Source organism: Oncorhynchus nerka, unplaced genomic scaffold (assembly GCF_034236695.1).
Source record: "Oncorhynchus nerka isolate Pitt River unplaced genomic scaffold, Oner_Uvic_2.0 unplaced_scaffold_3769, whole genome shotgun sequence".
In the NCBI taxonomy this organism is placed as follows: Eukaryota; Metazoa; Chordata; class Actinopteri; order Salmoniformes; family Salmonidae; genus Oncorhynchus; species Oncorhynchus nerka.
In genome coordinates, this window is record NW_027037527.1 from 1,075 (window position 1) to 19,109 (window position 18,035).

At 48.6% G+C, this 18,035-nt stretch overlaps 1 pseudogene; it reads right to left on the bottom strand.

Moving 5' to 3' along the window:
* Nucleotides 1-2,312: 2,312 nt before the first annotated feature.
* LOC135566682 (RNA-splicing ligase RtcB homolog) lies at nt 2,313-17,631 on the bottom strand (annotated as a pseudogene).
* Between the last annotated feature and the right edge of the window lie 404 nt (nt 17,632-18,035).

Consider the following 18,035-nt stretch of genomic DNA (forward strand, 5'->3'; position numbering starts at 1 on the left):
CCACGTTACAGACAATACGCGCAGACAGGAGACAGGGAGACCACGTTACAGACAATACCGTGCAGCAGGAGACAGGAGACCCGTTACAGACAATACCGTGCAGACAGGAGACCACGTTACAGACAATACGTGCAGACAGAACCACGTTACAGACAATACACACGTGCAGACGGAGAACCCGTTACAGACAATACACGTGCAGACAGGAGACAGAACCCGCATTACAGACAATACACCGTGCAGACAGGAGACAGAACCACGTTATAGACAATACCCGTGCAGACAGGAGACCCACGTTACAGACAATACACCGTGCAGACAGGAGACGCATTACAGACCCGCGTTAATACACCCGCTGCAGACAGAGACAGGAGACCACGTTACAGACAATACACGCGCGGAGACGGGAACCCACGTTACAGACAATACACCGTGCGAACCCAGGAGACCACGTTACAGACAATACACCCGTGCAGACAGGAGACACGTTACAGACAATACGGCGCCCAGACAGGAGACCACGTTACAGACAATACACCGTGCAGACAGGAGACAGGAGACCACGTTACAGACAATACACCGTGCAGACAGGAGACCACGTTACAGACAATACACCGTGACAGACAGGAGACCACGTTACAGACAATACACCGTGCAGACAGAACCACGTTACAGACAATACACCGTGCAGACAGGAGACCACGTTACAGACAATACACCGTGCAGAACCAGGAGACCCGCGTTACAGACAATACACGTGCAGACAGGAGACGGGAGACCCGTTACAGACAATACCCGTGCAGACAGAGACCACGTTACAGACAATACACCGTGCAGACAATAGGAGACAGGAGACCCCCGTTACAGACAATACACACGTGCAGACAGGAGACCACGTTACAGACAATACCCGTGCAGACGGCTGCAGACAGGAGACGACCGTTACAGACAATACACCCGTGCAGACAGGAGACACGTTACAGACAATACACAGCGCAGACAGGAACCCACGTTACAGACAATACACGGCGTGCAGGAGACGGAACCACGTTACAGACAATACACCGTGCAGACAGGAGACCACGTTACAGACAATACACCGCGCCAGACAGGAGACGCAGACAATACCCGTGCAGACAGGAGACCCGTTACAGACAATACACCGTGCAGACAGGACAGAACCACGTTACAGACAATACCCGTGCAGACAGGAGACCCGTTACAGACAATACACCGTGCAGACAGGAGACAGGGGAACCACGTTACAGACAATACACCGTGCAGACAGGAGACCACGTTACAGACAATACACCGTGCAGACAGGAGACCACGTTACAGACAATACACCGTGCAGACAGAACCACGTTACAGACAATTCACCGTGCAGACGAAGGAGGGAACCACGTGACAGACAATACACCAGACAGGGAGACAGGAGACCCACGTTACAGACAATACACCGTGCAGACAGGAGACCACGTTACAGACAATTCTTTAAAACCACGAAACAGAAAATGCACATTTCCAACATGGGTAGAGAGAGCAATCCTACCTGGCGCCACCTGGAGGCCCAGCCCCTGACAATGCCACTGTGGATCATCACACACACCTGGCCCGTTGATGCCCATCTTCTTGCAGCATAGTCATTATAGACTCATCCACCACCTGGATCTCAGCGTAGGTTCCCTGCCCCCAGAGTACCCAGCTGCTGGACACGTTACATTATAGATCTCGTGCAATAGGGTTCCCCGCCCCCAGACAATACCCGTGCAACAGGAGACCAGGTCATTATAGATCTCATCCACCACCGTGCAGCGTAGGGTTCCCTACAGACAATACACCACAAGACAGGAGACAGGTCACGTTACAGAGCTCATCACCATCTGGAGCTGTTCCCTGAATACCCAGCTGGAATAAGGACAGGTCATTATAGACAATCTCAGTGGTTCCCTACCCCCAGACAACCTTTGGAAACAATAAGGACATTTTCATTAGAGAGCATCCTACCTGATCTAGCGTGGTGGTTCCTGCCCCAGAGTACCCAGCTGGAATAAGGACAGGTCATTATAGAGCTCATCCACCATCTGGATCTCAGCGTAGTGGTTCCCTGCCCCCAGAGTACCCAGCTGGAATAAGGACAGGTCATTATAGATCTCTGAGTGGTTCCCTGCCCCCAGAGTACCCAGCTGGAATAAAGGACAGGTCATTATAGATCTCATCCACCACCTGGATCTCAGCGTAGTGGTTCCCTGCCCCAAGTACCCAGCTGGAATAAGGACAGGTCATTATAGAGCTCATCCACCACCTGGATCTCAGCGTAGTGGTTCCTGCCCCCAGAGTACCCAGCTGGAATAAGGACAGGTCATTATAGATCTCTGCGTAGTGGTTCCCTGCCCCCAGAGTACCCAGCTGGAATAAGGACAGGTCATTATAGACTCATCCACCACCTGGATCTCAGCGTAGTGGTTCCCTGCCCCCAGAGTACCCAGCTGGAATAAGGACAGGTCATTATAGATCTCATCCACCACCTGGATCTCAGCATAGTGGTTCCCTGCCCCCAGAGTACCCAGCTAAGGACAGGTCATTATAGATCTCAGCGTAGTGGTTCTCTGCCCCAGAGTACCCAGCTGGAATAAGGACAGGTCATTATAGGTTAGGGAGTGGCGTTAGGCAGGCCTCTCTTCTTGGCCTTGGAGGAGACCTTGTTGGGGGTCAGGGGTCAGGTTAGTTAGGGAGTGGTGTTACCTGAGGCAGGCTCTCTTCTTGGTCTTGGAGGGACCTTGTTGGGGTCCAGGGTTACTTAGAGTGGTGTTACCTGAGGCAGGCCTCTCTCTTCTTTGGTCTTGGAGGGAGACCTTGTTGTTGGGTCAGGGGTCAGGGTTAGTTAGGGAGTGGTGTTACCTGAGGCAGGCCTCTCTTCTTGGCCTTGGAGGAGACCTTGTTGGGGTCGGCCTGCAGCATCCTGCCATACTCCTCACAGTGCTCCTTATCCTCTGCCCAGGCATAGCCTTCTCTGAGGGACCAGTCCACTCCCATCTCTAGAGCCTCCTCTAGATCCCTGTAACAGACACCAGGTTATCAGTCTATAGACAGCCTTCTCTCAGGGGACCAGTCCTCCCATCTCTAGAGCCTCCTCTAGATCCTGTAACAGACAGCCTTCTCTCAGGGACCAGTCCCTCCCATCTCTAAAGCCTCCTCTAGATCCCTGTAACAGACAGCCTTCTGTCAGGGACCAGTCCCCTCCCATCTCTAGAGCCTCCTCTAGATCCTGTAACAGACAGCCTTCTGTCAGGGACCAGTCCCCCCCATCTCTAGAGCCTCCTCCTAGATCCCTGTAACAGACACCAGGTTATCAGTCTATAGACAGCCTTCTCTCAGGGACCAGTCCCCTCCCATCTCTAGAGCCTCCACTCTAGATCCCTGTAACAGACAGCCTTCTCTCAGGGACCAGTATTGGTGTATTGGTGTCGGTAGACAGCAGGGTATTGGTGTCTGCAGACAGCTGGGTATTGAGTGTCACATAGACAGCAGGGTATTGGGTGTCTGTAGACAGCAGGGTATTGGTGTATTGGTGCCTGCAGACAGCAGGGTATTGGGTGGCTGGGTGCCTGTAGACAGCAGGGTATTGGTGTCTGTAGACAGCCAGGGTATTGGTGCCTGCAGACAGCTATGGTATTGGTGTATTGGTGTTCCAGACAGCAGAGGTATTAGTGTCTGCAGAGGCAGGGTATTGGTGCCTGCAGACAGCAGGGTATTGGTGTATTGGTGCCTGCAGACAGCAGGGTATTGGTGCCTGCAGACAGCAGGGTATTGTGTCTGCAGACAGCAGAATTATTGGTGTATTGGTGCCTGCAGACAGCAGGGTATTGGCCGCAGACAGCAGGGTATTGGTGCCTGCAGACAGCAGGGTATTGGTGTATTGGTGCCTGCAGACAGCAGGGTATTAGTGCCTGCAGACAGCAGGGTATTGGTGCCTGCAGACAGCAGGGGTATTGGTGTCTGCAGAGGCAGGGTATTGGTGTATTGGTGCCTGCAGACAGCAGGGTATTGGTGTATTGGTGCCTGCAAAAGCAGGGTATTGGTGTCTATTGGTGCCTGCAGACAGCAGGGTATTGGTGTATTGGTGCCTGCAGCAGGGTATTTGCAGACAGCAGGGTATTGGTGCCTGCGGACAGCAGGTATTGGTGTCTGCAGACAGCAGGGTATTGGTAGAGCAGTAGGGTATTGGTGCCTGTAGACAGCAGGGTATTGTGTATTGGTGCCTGCAGACAGCCAGGGTATTGGTGTCTAGACGGCAGGGTATTGGTGTATTGGTGCCTGCAGACAGCAGGGTATTGGTGTATTGTGCCTGCAGACAGCAGGGTATTGGTGCCTGCAGACAGCAGGGTGTTGGTGTGGTGCCTGCAGACAGCAGGGTATTGGTGTCTGCAGACAGCAGGGCATTGGTGCCTGCAGACCTTGGAGTTATTGGTGTATTGGTGTCTGTAGACAGCAGGTATTGGTGTCTGCAGACGGCAGGGTATTGGTGTATTGGTGCCTGCAAAAAGCAGGGTATTGGTGTATTGGTGCCTGCAGGCGGGGTGTTGGTGTATTGGTGCCTGCAGACAGCAGTGGCATTGGCAATTAATCTGCAGACAGCAGGGTATTAGTGTATTGGTGCCTGTAGATTAGCAGGGTATTGGTGTATTGGTGCCTGTAGACAGCAGGGTATTGGTGTGCCTGTAGACAGCAGGGTATTGGTGTCTGTAGACAGCAGGGTATTGGTGTATTGGTGCCTGCAGACAGCAGGGTGTTGGTGTATTGGTGCCTGCAGAGAGCAGGGTGTTGGTGTATTGGTGTCTGCAGACAGCAGGGTATTGGTGTATTGGTGTCTGCAGACAAGCAGGGTATTGGTGCCTGCAGTTAGCAGGTTATTGGTGTATTGGTGCCTGCAGACAGCAGGGTATTGGTGTCTGCAGACAGCAGGGTATTGGTGTCTGCAGACAGCAGGGTGATGGTGTGCCTGCAGACAGCAGGGTATGTGGGTGTCTGTAGACAGCAGGGTATTGGTGTATTGGTGCCTGCAGACAGCAGGGTGTTGGTGTATTGGTGCCTGCAGACAGCAGGGTATTGGTCAATATTGGTGCCTGTAGACAGCAGGGTATTGGTGTCTGTAGACAGCAGGGTATTGGTGTATTGGTGCCTGCAGACAGCAGGATATTTGTGTATTGGTGCCTGCAGACAGGGGTATTGGTGTATTGGTGCCTGCAGACAGCAGGGTATTGGTGTATTGGTGCCTGCAGACAGCAGGGTATTGGTGTATTGGTGTCTGCAGACAGCAGGATATTTATTGGTGCCTGCAGACAGCAGGGCATTGGTGGTGCCTGCAGACAGCAGGGTATTGTGTATTGGTGTCTGCCAGGGTATTGGTGTCTGTAGACATCAGGGCATTGGTGTATTGGTGTCCTGCAGACAGCAGGGTATTGGTGTATTGGTGTCTGCAGACAGCAGGTATTGGTGTATTGGTGTCTGCAGACAGCAGGGTATTAAGTGTATTGGTGTCTGCAGAGGCAGGGGTGGCTGGTGCCTGCAGACAGCAGGGTGTTGGTGTATTGGTGCCTGCAGACAGCAGGGTATTGGTGTATTGGTGCCTGCAGACAGCAGGGGTATTGGGTGCCTGCAGACAGCAGGGTGTTGGTGTATTGGTGCCTGCAGACAGCAGGGTATTGGTGTATTGGTGCCTGCAGACAGGGTATTGGGGTATTGGTGTCTGTAGACAGGGTATTGTGTATTGGTGCCTGCAGACAGCAGGGCATTGGGGTATTGGTGCCTGCAGACAGCAGGGTATTGGTGTATTGGTGCCTCCTTACTTGGCGGTCATAGGGATGACTCCTTGGAGCCGACTCCTACAGGGATGTGGTCAAACAGGGCCTGAGCCAGCTGCTCCTTGACAGGCTGGACGTCTCCCTCGTCTAGGTTGGTCCTTAGTAGACGCACTCCACAGTTAATATCAAACCCCACACCACCTACACACACACACACACACACACAGTTAATATCAAACCCCACACCACCTACACACACACCACAGTTAATATCAAACCCCACACCACCTACACACACACACACACACACCACTCCACAGTTAATATCAAACCCCACCACCTACACACACACACACACACACACCACTCCACAGTTAATATCAAACCCCACACCACCTACACACACACACACACTCCACAGTTAATATCAAACCCCACCACCTAGCACACACACACACACACACACGGTTAATGTCAAACCCCACACCACCTAGCTCACACACACACACACACACACACACACACACTCCACAGTTAATATCAAACCACACACCACCTACACACACACACACACACACACCACAGTTAATATCAAACCCCACACCACCTAGCTCACACACACACACACACACACACACACACACACACATCAAACCACCACTCCACCTAATATCAGCCCACACCACACACACACACACACACACACACACACACGCACGCACTCCACAGTTAATATCAAACCCCCACCACCTAGCTCACACACACACACACACACACACACACACACACACACACTCCACAGTTAATATCAAACCCCACACCACCTAGCTCACACACACACACACACACACACACATGCACACACGCACTCCACAGTTAATATCAAACCCCACACCACCTAGCTCACACACACACACACACACCACAGTTAATATAAAACCCCACACCACCTAGCTCACACACACACACACACACGCACACACACACGGTTAATGTCAAACCCCACACCACCTAGCTCACACACACACACACACACACGGTTAATGTCAAAACCCACACAGGAGATTAGACAGGACAGCCTGTTGGACTGTGTGTATCCTCTGTACCTGGGGATACGACAGCGTTGGGGTCGCTCATGTCGAAGGCAGCCATGTTTCCAATGGCGAACCCATACCCTGAGTGGCAGTCTGGCAGGCCGATGGACTTCTGAGGGAGAGAGAGAGGGAGGTTTGGGGACACTATTAGGCCATGTTTCCGATGGCGAACCCATACCCTGAGTGGCAGTCTGGCAGGCCGAAGGACTTCTGAGGGAGAGAGAGAGGTTTGGGGACACTATTAGGCCATGTTTCCGATGGCGAACCCATACCCTGAGTGGCAGTCTGGCAGGCCGAAGGACTTCTGAGGGAGAGAGAGAGGTTTGGGGACACTATTAGGCCTTGTTTCCTGGACACAGGTTAAGAGAACTCCTGGACTGACAAGCAAACTCATTGGAGAATCTCCATTGAAAGGGCTTCTTAGTCTGTGACAAGGCTAATTATGTGTCTGGGAGAAACAGCCTCTTAGTCTGTGACAAGGCTAAATATGTGTCTGGGGGAAACAGCCTCTTAGTCTGTGACAAGGCTAATTATGTGTCTGGGGAGAAACAGCCTCAGTCTGTGACAAGGCTAATTATGTGTCTGGAAACAGCCTCTTAGTCTGTGACAAGGCTAATTATGTGTCTGGGGAAACAGCCCTTAGTCTGTGACAAGGCTAATTATGTGTCTGGGAGAAACAGCCTCTTAGTCTGTGACAAGGCTAATTCTGTGTCTGGGGGAAACAGCCTCTTAGTCTGTGACAAGGCTAATTATGTGTCTGGGGGAAACAGCCTCTTAGTCTGTGACAAGGCTAATTATGTGTCTGGGGGAAACAGCCTCTTAGTCTGTGACAAGGCTAATTATGTGTCTGGGGGAAACAGCCTCTTAGTCTGTGACAAGGCTAATTATGTGTCTGGGGGAAACAGCCTCTTAGTCTGTGACAAGGCTAAATATGTGTCTGGGGAAACAGCCCTTAGTCTGTGACAAGGCTAAATATGTGTCTGGGGAAACAGCCTCTTAGTCTGTGACAAGGCTAATTATGTGTCTGGGAAACAGCCTCTTAGTCTGTGACAAGGCTAATTATGTGTCTGGGGAAACAGCCTCTTAGTCTCTTATGTGTCTGGGAGAAACAGCCTCTTACAAGGCTAATTATGTGTCTGGGAGAAACAGCCTCTTAGTCTGTGACAAGGCTAAATATGTGTCTGGGAGAAACAGCCTCTTAGTCTGTGACAAGGCTAAATATGTGTCTGGGAGAAACAGCCTCTTAGTCTGTGACAAGGCTAATTATGTGTCTGGGAGAAACAGCCTCTTAGTCTGTGACAAGGCTAATTATGTGTCTGGGGGAAACAGCCTCTTAGTCTGTGACAAGGCTAATTATGTGTCTGGGGGAAACAGCCTCTTAGTCTGTGACAAGGCTAATTATGTGTCTGGGAGAAACAGCCTCTTAGTCTGTGACAAGGCTAATTATGTGTCTGGGGGAAACAGCCTCTTAGTCTGTGACAAGGCTAAATGTCTGGGAGAAACAGCCTCTTAGTCTGTGACAAGGCTAATTATGTGTAGTCTGTGACAAGGCTAATTAGAAACAGCCTCTTAGTCTGTGACAAGGCTAATTATGTGTCTGGGGGAAACAGCCTCTTAGTCTGTGACAAGGCTAATTATGTGTCTGGGGGAAACAGCCTCTTAGTCTGTGACAAGGCTAATTATGTGTCTGGGGAAACAGCCTCTTAGTCTGTGACAAGGCTAATTATGTGTCTGGGGAGAAACAGCCTCTTAGTCTGTGACAAGGCTAATTATGTGTCTGGGGGAAACAGCCTCTTAGTCTGTGACAAGGCTAATTATGTGTCTGGGAGAAACAGCCTAGTCTGTGACAAGGCTAATTATGTGTCTGGGGAAACAGCCTCTTAGTCTGTGACAAGGCTAATTATGTGTCTGCCTCTTAGTCTGTGACAACAGAAACAGCCTCTTAGTCTGTGACAAGGCTAAATATGTGTCTGGGAGAAACAGCCTCTTAGTCTGTGACAAGGCTAATTATGTGTCTGGGAGAAACAGCCTCTTAGTCTGTGACAAGGCTAATTATGTGTCTGGGGAAACAGCCTCTTAGTCTGTGACAAGGCTAAATATGTGTCTGGGAGAAACAGCCTCTTAGTCTGTGACAAGGCTAATTATGTGTCTGGGAGAAACAGCCTCTTAGTCTGTGACAAGGCTAATTATGTGTCTGGGGGAAACAGCCTCTTAGTCTGTGACAAGGCTAAATATGTGTCTGGGGGAAACAGCCTCTTAGTCTGTGACAAGGCTAATTATGTGTCTGGGAGAAACAGCCTCTTAGTCTGTGACAAGGCTAATTATGTGTCTGGGGGAAACAGCCTCTTAGTCTGTGACAAGGCTAATTATGTGTCTGGGAGAAACAGCCTCTTAGTCTGTGACAAGGCTAATTATGTGTCTGGGAGAAACAGCCTCAGTCTGTGACAAGGCTAATTATGTGTCTGGGGGAAACAGCCTCTTAGTCTGTGACAAGGCTAATTATGTGTCTGGGGGAAACAGCCTCTTAGTCTGTGACAAGGCTAATTATGTGTCTGGGGGAAACAGCCTCTTAGTCTGTGACAAGGCTAATTATGTGTCTGGGAGAAACAGCCTCTTAGTCTGTGACAAGGCTAATTATGTGTCTGGGAGAAACAGCCTCTTAGTCTGTGACAAGGCTAATTATGTGTCTGGGGAAACAGCCTCTTAGTCTGTGACAAGGCTAATTATGTGTCTGGGGAAACAGCCTCTTAGTCTGTGACAAGGCTAATTATGTGTCTGGGGAAACAGCCTCTTAGTCTGTGACAAGGCTAATTATGTGTCTGGGAGAAACAGCCTCTTAGTCTGTGACAAGGCTAATTATGTGTCTGGGGAAACAGCCTCTTAGTCTGTGACAAGGCTAATTATGTGTCTGGGGGAAACAGCCTCTTAGTCTGTGACAAGGCTAATTATGTGTCTGGGGGAAACAGCCTCTTAGTCTGTGACAAGGCTAATTATGTGTCTGGGGGAAACAGCCTCTTAGTCTGTGACAAGGCTAATTATGTGTCTGGGGGAAACAGCCTCTTAGTCTGTGACAAGGCTAATTATGTGTCTGGGAGAAACAGCCTCTTAGTCTGTGACAAGGCTAATTATGTGTCTGGGGGAAACAGCCTCTTAGTCTGTGACAAGGCTAATTATGTGTCTGGGGGAAACAGCCTCTTAGTCTGTGACAAGGCTAATTATGTGTCTGGGAGAAACAGCCTCTTAGTCTGTGACAAGGCTAATTATGTGTCTGGGGGAAACAGCCTCTTAGTCTGTGACAAGGCTAAATATGTGTCTGGGAGAAACAGCCTCTTAGTCTGTGACAAGGCTAAATATGTGTCTGGGGGAAACAGCCTCTTAGTCTGTGACAAGGCTAATTATGTGTCTGGGAGAAACAGCCTCTTAGTCTGTGACAAGGCTAATTATGTGTCTGGGAGAAACAGCCTCTTAGTCTGTGACAAGGCTAATTATGTGTCGTGGGGAAACAGCCTCTTAGTCTGTGACAAGGCTAATTATGTGTCTGGGGAAACAGCCTCTTAGTCTGTGACAAGGCTAATTATGTGTCTGGGAGAAACAGCCTCTTAGTCTGTGACAAGGCTAAATATGTGTCTGGGGGAAACAGCCTCTTAGTCTGTGACAAGGCTAATTATGTGTCTGGGGAAACAGCCTCTTAGTCTGTGACAAGGCTAAATATGTGTCTGGGAGAAACAGCCTCTTAGTCTGTGACAAGGCTAATTATGTGTCTGGGGAAACAGCCTCTTAGTCTGTGACAAGGCTAATTATGTGTCTGGGAGAAACAGCCTGTGACAAGGCTAATTATGTGTCTGGGGGAAACAGCCTCTTAGTCTGTGACAAGGCTAATTATGTGTCTGGGGGAAACAGCCTCTTAGTCTGTGACAAGGCTAATTATGTGTCTGGGGGAAACAGCCTCTTAGTCTGTGACAAGGCTAATTATGTGTCTGGGGGAAACAGCCTCTTAGTCTGTGACAAGGCTAATTATGTGTCTGGGAGAAACAGCCTCTTAGTCTGTGACAAGGCTAAATATGTGTCTGGGAGAAACAGCCTCTTAGTCTGTGACAAGGCTAATTATGTGTCTGGGGAAACAGCCTCTAGTCTGTGACAAGGCTAATTATGTGTCTGGGGAAACAGCCTCTTAGTCTGTGACAAGGCTAATTATGTGTCTGGGAGAAACAGCCTCTTAGTCTGTGACAAGGCTAATTATGTGTCTGGGAGAAACAGCCTCTTAGTCTGTGACAAGGCTAAATATGTGTCTGGGGGAAACAGCCTCTTAGTCTGTGACAAGGCTAATTATGTGTCTGGGGGAAACAGCCTCTTAGTCTGTGACAAGGCTAATTATGTGTCTGGGAGAAACAGCCTCTTAGTCTGTGACAAGGCTAATTATGTGTCTGGGAGAAACAGCCTCTTAGTCTGTGACAAGGCTAATTATGTGTCTGGGAGAAACAGCCTCTTAGTCTGTGACAAGGCTAATTATGTGTCTGGGGGAAACAGCCTCTTAGTCTGTGACAAGGCTAATTATGTGTCTGGGAGAAACAGCCTCTTAGTCTGTGACAAGGCTAATTATGTGTCTGGGAGAAACAGCCTCTTAGTCTGTGACAAGGCTAATTATGTGTCTGGGAGAAACAGCCTCTTAGTCTGTGACAAGGCTAATTATGTGTCTGGGAGAAACAGCCTCTTAGTCTGTGACAAGGCTAATTATGTGTCTGGGAGAAACAGCCTCTTAGTCTGTGACAAGGCTAAATATGTGTCTGGGGAAACAGCCTCTTAGTCTGTGACAAGGCTAATTATGTGTCTGGGGGAAACAGCCTCTTAGTCTGTGACAAGGCTAATTATGTGTCTGGGGGAAACAGCCTCTTAGTCTGTGACAAGGCTAATTATGTGTCTGGGAGAAACAGCCTCTTAGTCTGTGACAAGGCTAATTATGTGTCTGGGAGAAACAGCCTCTTAGTCTGTGACAAGGCTAAATATGTGTCTGGGGAAACAGCCTCTTAGTCTGTGACAAGGCTAATTATGTGTCTGGGAGAAACAGCCTCTTAGTCTGTGACAAGGCTAATTATGTGTCTGGGAGAAACAGCCTCTTAGTCTGTGACAAGGCTAATTATGTGTCTGGGGGAAACAGCCTCTTAGTCTGTGACAAGGCTAATTATGTGTCTGGGGGAAACAGCCTCTTAGTCTGTGACAAGGCTAATTATGTGTCTGGGGAAACAGCCTCTTAGTCTGTGACAAGGCTAATTATGTGTCTGGGAGAAACAGCCTCTTAGTCTGTGACAAGGCTAATTATGTGTCTGGGAGAAACAGCCTCTTAGTCTGTGACAAGGCTAATTATGTGTCTGGGAGAAACAGCCTCTTAGTCTGTGACAAGGCTAATTATGTGTCTGGGGAAACAGCCTCTTAGTCTGTGACAAGGCTAATTATGTGTCTGGGGGAAACAGCCTCTTAGTCTGTGACAAGGCTAATTATGTGTCTGGGGAAACAGCCTCTTAGTCTGTGACAAGGCTAATTATGTGTCTGGGGGAAACAGCCTCTTAGTCTGTGACAAGGCTAATTATGTGTCTGGGGAAACAGCCTCTTAGTCTGTGACAAGGCTAATTATGTGTCTGGGAGAAACAGCCTCTTAGTCTGTGACAAGGCTAATTATGTGTCTGGGGAAACAGCCTCTTAGTCTGTGACAAGGCTAATTATGTGTCTGGGGGAAACAGCCTCTTAGTCTGTGACAAGGCTAATTATGTGTCTGGGGGAAACAGCCTCTTAGTCTGTGACAAGGCTAATTATGTGTCTGGGGAGAAACAGCCTCTTAGTCTGTGACAAGGCTAATTATGTGTCTGGGAGAAACAGCCTCTTAGTCTGTGACAAGGCTTATGTGTCTCTCTTAGTCTGTGACAAGGCTAATTATGTGTCTGGGGGAAACAGCCTCTTAGTCTGTGACAAGGCTAATTATGTGTCTGGGGAAACAGCCTCTTAGTCTGTGACAAGGCTAATTATGTGTCTGGGGAAACAGCCTCTTAGTCTGTGACAAGGCTAATTATTTGTCTGGGGAAACAGCCTCTTAGTCTGTGACAAGGCTAATTATGTGTCTGGGGAAACAGCCTCTTAGTCTGTGACAAGGCTAATTATGTGTCTGGGGAAACAGCCTCTTAGTCTGTGACAAGGCTAATTATGTGTCTGGGGGAAACAGCCTCTTAGTCTGTGACAAGGCTAATTATGTGTCTGGGGAAACAGCCTCTTAGTCTGTGACAAGGCTAATTATGTGTCTGGGGAGAAACAGCCTCTTAGTCTGTGACAAGGCTAATTATGTGTCTGGGAGAAACAGCCTCTTAGTCTGTGACAAGGCTAATTATGTGTCTGGGAGAAACAGCCTCTTAGTCTGTGACAAGGCTAATTATGTGTCTGGAAACAGCCTCAGTCTGTGACAAGGGATGTGTCTAAACAGCCTCTTAGTCTGTGACAAGGCTAATTATGTGTCTGGGGAAACAGCCTCTTAGTCTGTGACAAGGCTAATTATGTGTCTAGCCAACAGCCAGAAACAGCCTCTTAGTCTGTGACAAGGCTAATTATGTGTCTGGGGGAAACAGCCTCTTAGTCTGTGACAAGGCTAAGCGGTTTTTATGTGTCTGGGAGAAACAGCCTCTTAGTCTGTGACAAGGCTAATTATGTGTCAAAGAAACAGCCCTGTAGTCTGTGTCAAGAGCTATTTTAGGTGTTCTAGCCAGCTATTGTGACTGCAAGCTAATTATGTGTCTGGGGGAAACAGCCTCTTAGTCTGTGACAAGGCTAGCCAGCTATGTCCCTGGGAGAAACAGCCTCTTAGTCTGTGACAAGGCCTACCAAAGTCAACAAGCCTCAGTCTGTGACAAGGCTAGTATTATGTGTCATGAGAAACATTTTAGTCTGTGACAAGGCTACATATGCTGTCTTTCTGAAACAGCCTCTTAGTCTGTGACAAGGCTAATTATGTGTCTGAGGGAAACAGCCTCTTAGTCTGTGACAAGGCTAATTATGTGTCTGGGGAAACAGCCTCTTAGTCTGTGACAAGGCTAAATCGTGTCTGGGAGAAACAGCCTCTTAGTCTGTGACAAGGCTAATTATGAACTGTCTGGGGGAAACAGCCTCTTAGTCTGTGACAAGGCTAATTATGTGTCTGGGGGAAACAGCCTCTTAGTCTGCTAAACATGGATCAGCCTCAGTCTGTAGACAAGGCTAATTATGTGTCTGGGAGAAACAGCCTCTTAGTCTGTGACAACCTAATTATGTGTCTGGTGGGAAACATCCTCTTAGTCTGTGACAAGTGGTAATTATGTGTCTGGGAGGAAACTAGCTTTGAATTAGTCTGTGACAAGGCTAATTATGTGTCTCAAGAAACATCCTCTTAGTCTGTGACAAGGCTAATTATGCTTGATCCTTGAAACAGCCCCTTGTCCTGACAAGGCGAACCTTATGTGTCTGGGGGAAACATCCCTCTTAGTCTGTGACAAGGCTAATTATGTGTCTGGGGGAAACAGCCTCTCTAGTCTGTGACTCTCTAATTATGTGTCTCAAACAGCCCTAGTCTGTGACAAGGCAATACGCTATGTGTCTGGGGGAAACAGCCTCTTCTGTGACAAGGCTACCTCATGTGTCTGGGGGAAACTCCTCCAAGTCTGTGACTCAATTATGTGTCCTGGGGAAACAGCCTCTTAGTCTCATGACAAGGCTAAATATGTGTCTGGGAAACAGCCTCAGTCTGTGACAAGGCTAATTATGTGTCTGGGGAAACAGCCTCTTAGTCTGTGACAAGGCTAATTATGTGTCTGATGGGAAACAGCCTCTTAGTCTGTGACAAGGCTAAATGTGTCTGGGGAAACACTCTTAGTCTGTGACAAGGCTCCAATTCTGTGTCTGCCTCCTCAACCCTCCTCTTAGTCTTTCTGCATCCTTTGAGGCTAATTATGTGTCTGGGAGAAACAGTCCTCTTAGTCTGTGACAAGGCTAGCTCACAGAACAGGGGGAAACAGCCTCTTAGTCTGTGAAAAGGCTAAATCTGTGTCTGGGAGAAACAGCCTTTCAGTCTGTGACCTCTCTACATTTTCCTGTGTCTGGAAAAGCCACTTTCTGTGACCAGGCTAAATTCCAAGCATCTGCCTCTAAACAGGAAGCTCTTTTGCCACCTTCTCCTCCTCTGAATCCCCCCTCCCCCTCCCCCTCCTCCCTCTAGTCTCATTTTGACAAGACTAATTATGTGTTGCTAAGTCAAAGAAACAGCCTCTCTAGTCCCTGTGACAAGGCTAATTCTGTGTCTGGGAGAAACAGCCTCCAGTCTGTGACAAGGCTAATTATGTGTCTGGGGGAAACAGCCTCTTAGTCTGTGACAAGGCTAATTACCTGGGAGAAACATTTCCGAGTCTGTGACAAGGCTCAACTCATCCCTGACCGCTGGAAACGCCTCCGTCTTCAAGAGAGCTAGTTATGTGTCTGAAAAACCAGCCTCGATCCCTCCGATGTCAACAACTACAGACCAGAATCCCTCTTAGTCTTTTCCCTCCAAAATTCTGTGTCTCCTTGGCCAGCCTCTTAGTCTGTGACTCAGAATGACCTTCTTGATCCAAATCAGTCAGTCTGTTTCAAGAGTCATTCAACTAGACTGCTCTTCTCTGTATCACGGAGGCGCTGCAGAAAGCTCTTAGTCTGTCTCAAGGCTCGGCTGCCTTGTCTGGAAACAGCCTCTTCCTCTGTGACAAGGCGGCTCTGTGTCTGGGAGAAACTCCTCTTAGTCTGGTGACAAAGGCTAATTCTGTGTCTGGGTCCTCCTGTGACAAGGCTAATTATGTGGCGAGAAACAGCCTCCACGTGCTGACAAGGCTAATTATGTGTCAGGCCTGTTCTAGGCCCTCTTATTCTCGTGACACCAAGTCATTATGGCTCTGGGATAACCTCACATGGTCCTCCTATCATTGCTATGCAGTGACACACAATTAATCTTCCTTTCCCCTTCTGATGACCAGGTGGCGAATCGCATCTCTGCATGTCTGGCAGACATATCAGTGGATGACGGATCACCAATATGCTGAACCTCGGCAAGACGGAGCTGCTCTTCCTCCTGGGAAGGGACTGGCTCCATGATCTCGCCATCACGGCTGACAACTCCACTGTGTCCTCCTCCCAGAGCGCTAAGAACCTTGGCGTGATCCTGACAACACCCTGTCGTCTCAACTAACATCAAGGCGGTGGCCCTGTGTGTAGGTTCATGCTCTACAACATCCGCAGAGTAGACCCTGCCTCACACAGGAAGCGGCGCAGGTCCTAATCCAGGCACTTGTCATCTGTCTGGATTACTGCAACTCGCTGTTGGCTGGCCTCCTGCCTGTGCCATTAAAGGCTACGAAGCTTCCAGGCTGTGTTCAACCTTCTCCCAAGTTCCTGCCTGTGCCATTAAACCCTACAACTCATCCAGAACGCCTCGGAGCCCGTCTCTCACGTCACCCCGCTCCTCCGCTCTCTCCACTGGCTTCCAGCTGAAGCTCGCATCCGCTACAACCATGGTGCTTGCCTACGGAGCTGTGAGGGGAACGGCACCTCAGTACCTCCAGGCTCTGATCAGGCCCTACACTCCAAACAAGGGCACAAGCGCTCATCCACCTCTGGCCCTCGCCTCCCTACCACTGAGGAAACAGTTCCCGCTCAGCCCAGTCAAAAGGCTGCTCTGGCCCCCCAATGGTGGAACAAAGCCTCACGACGCCTGTGACAAGGAGTCAATCACCACCTCCGGAGACACCTGAAACCCCCTCTTCAGGAATACCTAGGATAGGATAAAGTAATCCTTCTCACCCCCTTAAAAGATTTAGATGCACTATTGTAAAGTGGCTGCTCCACTGGATGTCATAAGGTGAATGCACCAATTTGTAAGTCGCTCTGGATAAGAGCGTCTGCTAAATGACTTAAATGTAAATGTGTCAATATGTCAGTTTATAGCTGGTTAGATAACGGTTGTCAGCGTCATCTCCACTGACTTATGTTAAGGACTGATCCGGACCAGACATCTACTTACATGGACTATACCCGGTAGAGCTGCAACGTTTCCAATCTGTTTCATGGCAGGGAGAAACCCACCAAAACCTGAGGACAATAACAACAACAACAACCAAATCAGTCAAATCAACGGGGAAAACAATACAGGAGCTTGTCTGTTAACATGGCATCATCATGTTGTTGTTGTTGTCTACCTCCTCCTTTACACGCGTTACGCAGCTCCTCAAACATCAGCTTCTCCAGGGACTCGTTGACGTAAAACACTCCTTCCACCTGGAATGAAATGGGAAGGATTTGATGAGCTGTCAAAGTCCATACGCCATATTAGGTTAGCTAAATTAGATAGCTTACGTAGCTACTACGCTCTTACACCTGATCTACATACAAAAGACAAGAGCAACAATAACAGAGTCAAGCTGGATAGTAGCAAGCCACGTCTGAAGCTATCAAACTACGGACATGTGCTAACGTTAATTCATTCCACATAAGTTCGTTTTAGCTAATCACCTGCATATTTGGGACGAATCCTTTCTTGATTCGCCAGCAGTTCTTGTCAATCTTGTCCAAATATTGTAACTCGTCATTGTACGATCGACTCATGATATGATTATGTAGCTAGCTGTTTATTCCACTTATATTTCAGCAGTGTCTGATTCAGTTCTGAACCAACAAACTACAACTACGGCAAATCAGAGGCGTCCGTACAAAACGCGTTTTGGAAAATGTAATAATGACGCAGCTGTAAATGTTTTTAAATTAATCGCGTATTACACCATATTATAGTCGTGCCTAACAAATACACGTTCCCTAATATCCTAGCAAAGTTTTATTTTTTGAAAACATTTGTGGTTATTATTTTCCTTTATTAGTCTTTTTTGACTTTCCGTAGTTGAAGTCAGAACGCTAATCTCGTTCCGTAGTTGAAGTCAGAACGCTAATCTCTTTCCGTAGTTGAAGTCAGAACGCTAATCTCTTTCCGTAGTTGAAGTCAACTATTTGATAACATTTGTTGACCATCTAGCTTCTGTCGAAGCCTCTTCTATCTTCACGATTGTAATACGTGGAAATATTCAACTATCTCTACTTGCAATTAAGACCT